Raw genomic sequence first — 11,287 nt, forward strand, 5'->3', positions numbered from 1 at the left:
GATGGATGATTGATTCTTTATATTTTTCTTGTGTAACAGTTTCACCTTCACCTGATAGTAATAAATTGTTTCTGTGTTGTTCATTCCTGAGAGCTTCCCATCCAATGTAGAGTTGACTTCAATTACAGAATTTTAGGCTATGACATCCTAGCAATACTTTGTCTCAGGAATAAAGAATGAATCTGTGAGTTTATTATTGTCAGGAATTTCTAAGTGAGGAAACTGTAAACATTCAGGTCAGTACCTTTTCTGTAACTTAGAGTCTTGGACAATTGCCAACAGCACTGAGAGGTTAAGTAGCCAGTCCAGGATCACACAGCCAGCGTGAGTCAGAGGTGAACTTGAAACCAAATCTTCTTGGCCACCAGTCCAGCTTTCTATCTGCTGTGCCAAGAAAGTTGCCTCTTACTTTCTCTGAGCTCTTCAAAATTGTTCTCCCACAATTTCAGATGCTTGGCATACTATTCCCACTTACTTCTCCTATATCCCAAATTCAAAGATACAGTAGGTATTTCTATGGTAATCTGTCCCTCCTTGTTAAGCAGAGTCAGTTTGAGAGTATTACTTTCCTCCCTCATTTCTCAAACTTTTGAAGAATTAAATGATCATTAAATCAAGAACTTATGACCTACTTTACTTTGGAACAGAACCATTTTTTCCCCCAATCCTACCTCTTCTCCTAATTGGTCTTTTACTGTAAAGGGCATCACTATACTTCCAATCATCCAGGTTCACCACACAAGAATCAAATTCAATTGTTCATCCTCCCTTGCCATACATATTATGTTCTCTATTTTCCAACCCTCCAACTGCCCCCTCTTCACTTCCACATATATTCAATCTTGTTCTGGTTTACTATTTCAAGTAGTCCCCAGCCATCTTTGCTACCTGAAGATTTAACCCTTTTATCTCTGGAATTTCCACCCTGTAACCCCACTGTTCTTAGTGATGATTGTCTCACCTTTCCCACTATTTCAAACAGACTACAATCAGGCTTTATTGAATTCTGTACCCAGAATCTCTTCTACCATTTGGATTTCATTCAAGTAGGCTTTACTCTACCCTTTCTAGTTTTAGAATCAAGATCAAACAAAATCTGTAATTGTTCCAGGAATATGTATGTCAGTCAATTTCCCTATGGCTCCATTAGTTTTCCCTATAACCTTATGAAGTGATTCTTCCTGGCTATTATTTCCCTATGTATTCTGTCTTCCTCAATTTTCACTAGCTCAGGGGTGGGGAACTTGCAGTCTAAAGGGCACATGTGGCCCTCTAGGTCCTTGTGCGTGGCCTTTTCACTGAATCCAGGTTTTACAGAACATATCTTAAAGATCTAGAGGGCCACATGTACCCTTGAGGCTGCAGGTTTCCCACCCCTGAGTTAGGTGATACAATTGATTAAAGTACTAAGCCTGGTACAAAAGACCTGAGTTCAAATCCCAGATAAGACATTTATTGACTGTATGACCCTGGACAAGTCACAAGCTCAGCATCAGTTTCCACTACCATAAAATAGGTATAATAACATCATCTACCTCCTAGGATTGTCATTAGGATGATATGAGATAAATCTGTACTGTGCTTCTCATAGAAGCAGGCACATAATAGCACCTAATAAATCAATTTTTTTCTTCCTTCTTTCATTCTCTTCCTTCCCTATTATAATGTAAGCTCCTTTAGTGTAGAAACTGTCTTCACTTTTGTTTTTCCATCTCTACTACTTAGCACAGTGTTTAGTCTACCACAAGTGCTAACTAAATGAATTTTCATTAATTCATTCATTATTAGCTGACTTTTTCACGTGACACATTTAAACCACAATAATGTAGACACAGCAGTTTTTACATATATTTCATTGAGTGCATAATTTAAAAATTTCAGAGGTCAAGTGATTTTTCAGTAGTGACACAATTAATAGGTGGAAGAGATATGTCTGACATCTATCTTAATATTGACATATAAACTATGCTTTCAGTAGAATAATGGGAGCTGTAGATAGATAGAAGGTACAAGAAGGTCAGTGATGAGGAAGTATAAGAAATGGCTGTTGACCACTAGTTCAAGAATTTCATAGCAAAAAGAGAGAGAAAAATAGGCTGCTAATTAAAGTGTACATCAGGATAAATTGAATTTATCCTCCAAAGGTAATGTAGTTTTAAAGGTAGAAAGAAAGGAGTCTGTGAGACTGAAAATACTGGAGTAGAGATAATAGAAGCAATATTCAAGGAAATAAGGGTTGGAGCATACACTTATTAAGTGCCTTCCTTGTTAAAGTCACTGTACTAGCTGATTAGGATTCACTCGTGTGTGTGTGTGTGTGTGTGTGTGTGTGTGTGTGTGTGTGTGTGTTTCAAAGGACACAATACCTTGCATAACAAGTTCTATGTAAATGTTAGTTATTGTTATAATCATCATCATCATCGTCATCACCATTATTAGAGATGTTCCAAAGGTACAGGACATAGCAACAGATTAGATTAGGGAACAAATATTACAAAGATTTGAGCTTGCATATCTGTAAGGATAGTGGTACCATCAGCAAAAACAGAGACATATAAATGAAGATGGTCAAGGAAAGAAAGATCCTATATATCTCAAAATATTTATTTTTGTTCTTTTTTGGGGGGGCTGTGCAATGGGGTCAATTGACTTACCTAGGGTCACACTGTTAGCAAGTGTCAAGTGTCTGAGGCTGGATTTGAACTCAGGTCCTCTGGACTCCAGGGTCAGTGCTCTATCCACTGCGCCAATATATTTATAACAGTACTTTTGGCAGCAGAAAAGAACTGGGAACAAAGTAAATATTCAAAAATGATTGAATGTGGTTAAACTAATTGTGAAATAAGAATATAATAGTAATATAATGGTAATAATAAGAGTATAATATGATGCTATAAGAAGCTATGAATCTGAATAATATAGACCAACATGGGAAGGCTTGCATAAGTTGAAATATAGTAAGCAGAACCAGGGAAACAATAAAGAAAAAGATTACAACTATGAAAATGTAAACAACAACAACCTCAAAGCTGTGTGATTGTAAATATCAGTTTTGGCCCTAGAGAAAAGATGAAAAAAAATCCATCTCCTTTCCTTCATTATAGAGGTAAGGAGCAATGAGCATGCCCCATTGCCTATGTCATCAAACTCTTTTGATGTGTTGGTTAGACTTGTTGACTGGCTTTATTTCTCTCCCTTTTATTATTCTTTCTTACAAGGGATGATTTTGAGAAGGATGGGGAAGAACATATTTAGAATGTATGATGAATTAGTATGTAGAATTTTTGTAGAATTACACAGAATTATGTAGAATTGTATAGAAAATGTAGAATTAGTATGTAATGTAAAGACAAAAGTTGTCAATAATGTTTTAAGGAAAGCAAACAGTCAATAGGTAGGAAGGATTGGGTTTGTTTTTGCAGGGGATTCAGAAACATAGAGCTTGAAGTGCTGGTGGAATATTGACTTGGAAGTGAACAGGAGACTGTTGAGATGTGGAGCTGGCATAAAATTTTAAGAAGAGATAAGGGTTGGATATGTTTATTTATAAGTCACCTGCATAAAAGATACAGTTAAATCCATGGACGTAGATAAGATCATCAAGGAATGGTATAGTAAGAGGAAAAGACCCTTGTGATGTGAAATTATCACTCTTAGGGAATGGGAAGATGATGAATCAGTAAGGGAGATAAATAAGATTTTGTCAAAGATAGAGGAGAAAAAGGGAAACAATCATGAAAGATAAGGAAAAAAGTATACAGGAAAAAAGGATTAATCGATACACATACATAAAATTCCAAAGCTAATTGAACAGCAGAAGATCTGTTAACCCAAACTCAGAAAAGGAAATTGAAAAGCTATGATGCAACTTCAAAAAAAAAAGGAGGAAAAAAATCTTGGTCCAGCTTAACTCTATTGAACTTTTAGAGAAAAATTAGTATCTATACTATACAAATTATTCTCAAGAATTAAGAAAAGAACAATCTACCAGATGTCTTTTAATAAACATATATATATATATATATTTCTAATAACTAAACAAGAGTTGTATAAAGCAGAGAAGGAAAATTGTAAATGAATAGTACTTCAAAAATTTCAAATAAAATCTTGGCAAAGAAACAAAAGTTATTTATGCAGAATTCATTATTATCAAGTTGGGTTTACAAGGGATGCAAGTATGGTTCAAAACTAGGGATACCATTAATATAATTAATCATACTGAAAACAAACACATCCCAAACCACATGATTATTTCAATAGGGATAGAGGCTGGACCTGTAATTTCAGTGGTACAGGGAATGTACCAAGAGGGTCTTCTTTTACCAATACAGATCAGCAACTAAGAGTATTAGAGAATTTCTGAGAGCAAGGGTGTCAAATGTGCAGCCTATGGACTCCTTGTGGTCCACAGTACTCCAGAATGCAGTGAGAACCAGATTAAAATATAATTAGGAACTATTTACCAAATAAACAAAAATACAATAAAACATAGATAATATTGATATGTGGTTTTCTAAGCCAATACATGCCTTAGAAATACTTATGTACTGTCTAGTGGCCCCCATTTCTTTTTTATTTCATACACACACACACACACACACACACACACACACACACACACACATATATACATAATATATGTTATATATTTGTATACATATAAAACTTTAACTTATTCAATTTTAACATTCTGTTTTTTTTTTAAATTAGAGTTCCAAGTCCCCCTCTTGCCCCTCCCCCACTCAATGAGAAAACAAGCAATATGAGGTCCACATATATGTGAACTCATGAAAGACATATTTCTGTATTTGCTATATTGCAATAAAAAAGAAAGAGAAAAAAAGAAAGAAGAAATTAAAAAATATGCTTCAATCTGTACTTGAAGTTTATCAGTTCTCTCTCTCTCTCTCTCTCTCTCTCTCTCTGTCTCTTTCACTTTATGGAGGTGTATAACATTTTTCATCATGAGTCCTTTGGATTTGTCTTGGATTGTTGTATTTATGAGAGTGGCTAAGTCTTTCATTATTGATCATTCTTAGAATATTGTTGTTATTGTGTACAATGTTCTCCTGGTTCTTCTCACTTCACTTTGCATGAGTATGAACTCAAGTCTTCTCTGGTTATTCTGAAACCACCCTGTTCATCATTTCTTATAGCATAATAATATTCTCTGCATTTATAATTTTTTGTCATGTTAGCCAATCTGATAAGTAACTTAGAGTTATTTTAATTTGCATTTCTCTGATCAACAATGATTTAGAACATTTTCATGATTATTGATAGCTTGATTTCTTCATCAAAAAATGGTCTATTTATATCCTCTGATGATTTATCAATTGAGGAATAGCTCTTAGTGTACTTCATTTTAGTTTCATACCATTAGCCTTGAGTACTGCCAACCACCACACAACTTGTATGTATCAGTTAGAGACAGGATTCAAAGCCATATGGTTCTAGTTTTATGTCCAGTTCTCTATCTAAAACATTAGCCGACTCCTCAATAGTGACAGAAAAAAAGCTTCTGACAATGCACAACCCTCCTTTTTGCTAAAAAGAATAATGAATTTTAAATAAAAAAAATCCTACCAAGTATAGACATGCTTGGATATGTTATTATGATAGAAATTATACTTTCCAAGATGATAAAATAGGAGGAAGCAGCACAGCCCAGCTCTCTCCCACAACTACTGCAACAATGATCCAGGGAGGATATTTCAAAGCAAAGACTCAAATGAAAATGCAATGTGGCCACAGGTTTGACTAGAATTATCAGAAAAATGGAAACATGAATTTAAAATGACATTAAAAAAGAAATAAGAGCACTAGAGCAAGGGTTCTTACCTTGGGGTTCTTGGACTCCCAAAGGGTCTGTGGACAGATTTGAGGTGATCCATGAGCTTAGATGGGAGAAAATAGTCCTTATTCCAATGTATTTTTTTCTTATATTATGTATTTTATTTCATGCATTTAAAAACATTATTTAAAGAAGGGGACTACATATTTCAACAGATTCCAAGGGGTCCATGACACAAAAGGGTTAAGAACTCTTGTTCTAGTAGAAAGTCCCGGAAGGAGAATTGACAGTTATATACAAAACTTTGTCTAATGAAGACTGCCCAGGAATTAGAATAAGCAAACATATTTTAATGAATCCATGAGACAACCAAAAAATATTCAAATAGAATCAAAGTAACAAATTAATAGAATATATGAGGTATCCCATATCAAAACCAACTGACTTGGAAAACAGGTCAAGGAGAAAAAAATTAAGAATCATTGGACAATCTAAAAACTATTTTTTAAAAAAGAAGACAAGTTGGGGCATCATATTTCAACAATTCATGAAAACAGTCCAAAATACTTTGAAACAAATCAAAGTGAAAATCAAAATAATTCACTGCTCCTCTCCTAAAAGAAACACAAAAATGAAAGTGTCCAGAAATATCATAACCAAAATCCAAGCTGCCAGGTTAAGTAAAAATAACATCAGCGGCAGAAAGAGTTCAATTGCTGGGAGCCAAAGACATGATCATATATGACTTGACAGTAACCGCTGGAAAAGGGAATATAGTTTAGATAATAAAGTTCTCAAAAGCCAAAAAATGTACAGACTTACAACCATGAATAAATTATTCAGCAAAATTTAATATAATGCTGAAGAGAAATAATGGAACTTTAACGAAATAAGATGATATCCAAGTCTTCATAATGAAAAGAACAGAGCTGAGTCAAAACTTCAAAGTGCAAATATGGAGTTAATAGAATAGAAAAATGATAAATATGTTGGAGCAATTGCAAAGTACTATTCAGGAATAAAGCATTTAGATTCTAATAGGAGAAATGAAATAAGTGACTCTTAAGAACATAATGTTATCAAGGGTCATAGATTTAATTATTAAATTTAATGATAGAGGGCTTAGGAAGAAAGGGAGGTAGAGACAAGAGGAGTGAAGACAGAGTGGGGAAGGAACTATCTCACCTAACTGGGCTATGGAAATAGAGAACCATACAAATAAAGAGCAAGAAGGTTTGGAAGGGCAGGTGTCACTTGAACTTTACCTTAAACTAAACTGGTCAAAGGAGGGTAGAACACAAACATACTTCTCTCTCTCTCTCTCTCTCTCTCTCTCTCTCTCTCTCTCTCTCTCTCTCTCTCTCCCTCTTTCGAATATGGCAGAGAAATATATTCAACTCAAGAGAGAAACAAGGAAATAAAAAGAGTGGAGAGAGGGCACTAAGAAGTGAAGAGGAATTGTGGAAGTATTTGTCACAAATAAACTCTAATCTTGGAGGGTGGATTATGAAGAAGAGAGAAAGGAAAGGATAGGGGAGGTGAAGGAAGGAAGGAAGGAAGGAAGGAAGGAAGGAAGGAAGGAAGGAAGGAAGGAAGGAAGGAAGGAAGGAAGGAAGGAAGGAAGGAAAAGAACTTGTGATTGGGATGTGGGAGAAGTCAGGAAGAATGGCAACATACCAAATTTGAGGGACACAGTCAAGGCAGTCATTAGGGGGAAATATACATATCTTAATTTATTTTTTATGAGTAAAAGAGCAAAACAACAGATCAATGAATTGGTCATGCATTTGGAAAAAATGAGAGAATTAAAAGATCAATGAATTGGTGATGCAATATATTAAAAATTAATTGACTAAACACCGAAATAGGAAACGTGATAATCAAAGGAGAGATTAACAAATTTTAATGAAAAAATGAATAAATAAAAAGGAACATTTTAGGGGCAGCTAGGTGGCACAGTGGATAAAGCTCCGGCCTTGGAGTCAGGAGGACTTGAGTTCAAATCTGGCTTCAGACACTTGACACTTAACTATCTGTGTGATCCTGGGCAAGTCACTTAACCCCGATTGCCTCACCAAAAAAAAAAAAAACCCAAAAAACAAATGAAAAAGAGAACTTTTTAAAAGTAGATACACCATTAACTAATGAGTTTATATTTCTTTTTCTCTATTTCTCTCTATAATTTAAATCTCAAGAACATATTTTTACCATACAAGGAAATGTGATAAACCTTCTTTCCCCATTTTTGGAAGATTATCTGATGTTGGAATTAATTGTTCTGTCAATATTGACATAAAAATCTAAACAAAATATTTACAATCCATCAAAAAAACATTATGCAGCTTGTTCAGGTTGATTTCATACCAGGACTACAGAGGTAGTTCAATACTAGAAAACTGATAAACCTAATACAGCATATTAATAACAAGAACTCTGAAAAAGACATGATTATATCAATACATTCAGATAAAGCTTTTGACAACATGATGAGCCTTTTGGTTTACAATTTTAAAAATCTTGAAAAGCATAGAAATAAATGGACTTTTCCCTCTTATAGTCAATAGTATCTACCCAAAATCATGAGCTATTATCTTATATAGTAAGATATACTTGAGGCTTTCCAATGAGATTGGGGGCAAGGCAGTGTTATCCACTAGCATTACTACTATTTGATGTAATGCTTGAAATGTTAAGTATATCAATAAGACAAGAAAAAATATTGAAAGACTAATCATAGGCAAACAAAAAAAAAATAGTACTTTGATGATGATATGATGGTTTATTTAGAAAAAAATAATTTTTACAAAATTAAATAATCATTTCTTCAGTAAGGTTAAACAAATAAGATAAATCCATATTTTTCTGTATCTCCAACAAAATCAGGCAGGAAGAGATAGAGAGATTCCATTCAAAATACATACATATTGCAAAAAATACATGGAAGTCTACACACAAAGAACACAAAGGACATCATAAAAATTGTAGGAACAAGAAAGAAATTACCTTTCATCATTATGACGAGGAAGAATTCATAAATAACCAAGGGAAACAGAATCATTGACAATAAAATTGAAAAATTTGTTTCCATAAAATTGAAAAGAATTTGTACAATCAATGAAGGTAAAATTATAAAGGAAAGGAAGAGAATAAGCATTTACCATACGACAAACACTTTGCCAAGCCAATTTACAATTATTGTCTCAGGTAACTGAGGGAAAAAAAAATCTTTACAGCAAGATTCTTTTATAGTGTCCTTATTTTCAAAATATATGTAAATTATTTAAATTAAGAATAAGAGCCATTCTTCAATTGACAAATATCTAAGTATATGAACCGGCAAATTTTGAAGGAAAAATCTGAGCTATTAATAGCTATATGAAAAATGCTTCCTATCACTATTAGAGAAAGGCAAATTAAAGCCACTCTAATGTTGCACCTCCCACCCATGATATTGACAAAAATGAAGAAAAAAATGAAAATGATAAATATCTTAGGGTCACTTTGAAACAGCAATATAAATTGTTGATAGAATTGTGAGTTTTTCTAGCCTTTGTGGAAAGTAATTTGTAACAAAGGTTAAAATTTTACTAAACTCTATGTACCCTTTTCCCATTAGTATTAGAAACCATTAGTACCCTTGTTCCCCAAGGACATTCAATAAAGACGAAAAGGATCCACATGTATATGAAAATATATGTTTATATTAACTCTTTGTGCAGTGGCAAAAATACTAGGTAGGAGGGAATTGTTCATCAGTTTACAACTAACTTAGGAAATTAAGGTATATAATTGTAAGGGAATACTGAACTTTAAAGAAATGATGAATGCAATGGTTTCAAAGACAACTGGGAAGATATATATGAACTGAGGTATAATAAAATGAATAGAACTAGGAGAACAGTAACATTGTAAAGACCAACAGCTTGAAAGACTTAAGAACTCTGACAATGCAATGACCTCAGAACACTGAGGATAAAGCATTTTACCCAATTCTTGACAGAGGGATGACAGAATCAAGATACATAATGAGACATACACATTTGGAAATAGCCAAGCTTGAATTTGTTTTTCCTCATTATACACATTTGTTACAAGGATTTTTTTTCCCAATAGAGCAGGAGATTGAAGAGAGAAAACAAAATATTTTTTTTTAATTAAAAATGAAATAAATATATACTTAAAAGTAAAAGAATGCTACAAAATTATAAGAAACAGGTTTGGTCCCAAATACAAGATATAAGAAGATACCTCCTTATCCTCCTTTACGTTTCATGCAATATCATGAAGTAATATAATAAAGCTAATATTCTCAACTTCTTTTCCTCCTCTTATTTATGCTTCATCTTATGGTATGACTTTATGATAAGGGGAAGGGGGTATGTTATGGAAAATATAGATGATCCAAAAGCATAAGATATCATGAAAAATCTGTTTGGGTTTTGGTTTTTTTTTTAAATAATTGGTAGTATTTCAATAAAGTGTTTGAGTTGGAAGCCAGATGGCATGGAGTTTGGAGTGAAAGGGTGGTGCAGAAGTGGAGACAAGGGGAGCAGAGAGACTTTTTGCATCCCCTCTCTTCTCCCCCACCCGCTTGCCTGCGGCTTAACCCAGCCCAGCTTCTCTCAGCTCCATGTGGCTCGGCACAGCAGATCCAGACCCAGTGCCTAGCAGCACATCCCCAGCCCAGTGCAGCCCAGCCTTGCCTCCTCCAGCCTGGCACCATGTCAGATGCTTTCATTGGCACCTGGAAGCTGGTTAACAGCAAGAACTTCGTTGACTACATGAAGTCCATTGTTGTTGGTTTTTGCCACAAGGCAGGTGGCCAGCATGACCACCTGCACCTCCATCATCAAAGTCAGTGGGGACACCATAACTATCAAGACTCAGAGCACTTTCAAGAACACTGCGATCTCCTTCAAGCTGGGAGTAGAATTTGATGAGACAACAGCTGATGACAGGAAGGTCAAGTCTATTGTCACACTGGATGGAGGGTGGCAAACCTATCCATGTCCAGAGGTGGGATGGGCAGGAGACCACACTCATTCGGGAGCTCCAGGGTGGAAAGCTCATTCTGACACTTAACCCATGGCAGACAGTCTGCATTAGGACGTATGAGAATGAAACAGCTTGAAGCCGGACTACCTGTTCACTGTCAACTCCTCTGCCCATGGCTACGACTGAGGTCAACACCAGATTGCCTCATTTCTGCACCCTGCACCCTTCCCCACCTTAGTGTTTTGTACCAATTGACTCTGGTCAAGGATTCCTCCAGAAATGGAAAACATATGGCGCTGTCCTGGTCCTGGTTGAAGCCCATTCTGTATTTTTTAGTTTAAAAAAATTTAGTTAAAAAAAATGTGATGGCTGGTCCTAAGCCAATAAAGCGGATCCCACGGTCAGTCACTCAAAAAAAAAATAATAATAAAAGAAGTGGAGACAAGACCTACAGAATGCTATTTCTACTTTGTCAGAGAATGAATGAGTGAATTAAAA

At 34.8% G+C, this 11,287-nt stretch overlaps 1 pseudogene; it reads left to right on the forward strand.

Annotated features, from left to right (window-relative positions):
• Positions 1-10,515: 10,515 nt before the first annotated feature.
• LOC110215040 (fatty acid-binding protein, heart pseudogene) lies at positions 10,516-10,935 on the forward strand (annotated as a pseudogene).
• The last annotated feature ends 352 nt before the right edge of the window (positions 10,936-11,287 follow it).

This window comes from Phascolarctos cinereus, unplaced genomic scaffold (assembly GCF_003287225.1).
Source record: "Phascolarctos cinereus isolate Bilbo 61053 unplaced genomic scaffold, phaCin_HiC Scaffold_2;HRSCAF=192, whole genome shotgun sequence".
NCBI classification, from domain to species: domain Eukaryota; kingdom Metazoa; phylum Chordata; class Mammalia; order Diprotodontia; family Phascolarctidae; genus Phascolarctos; species Phascolarctos cinereus.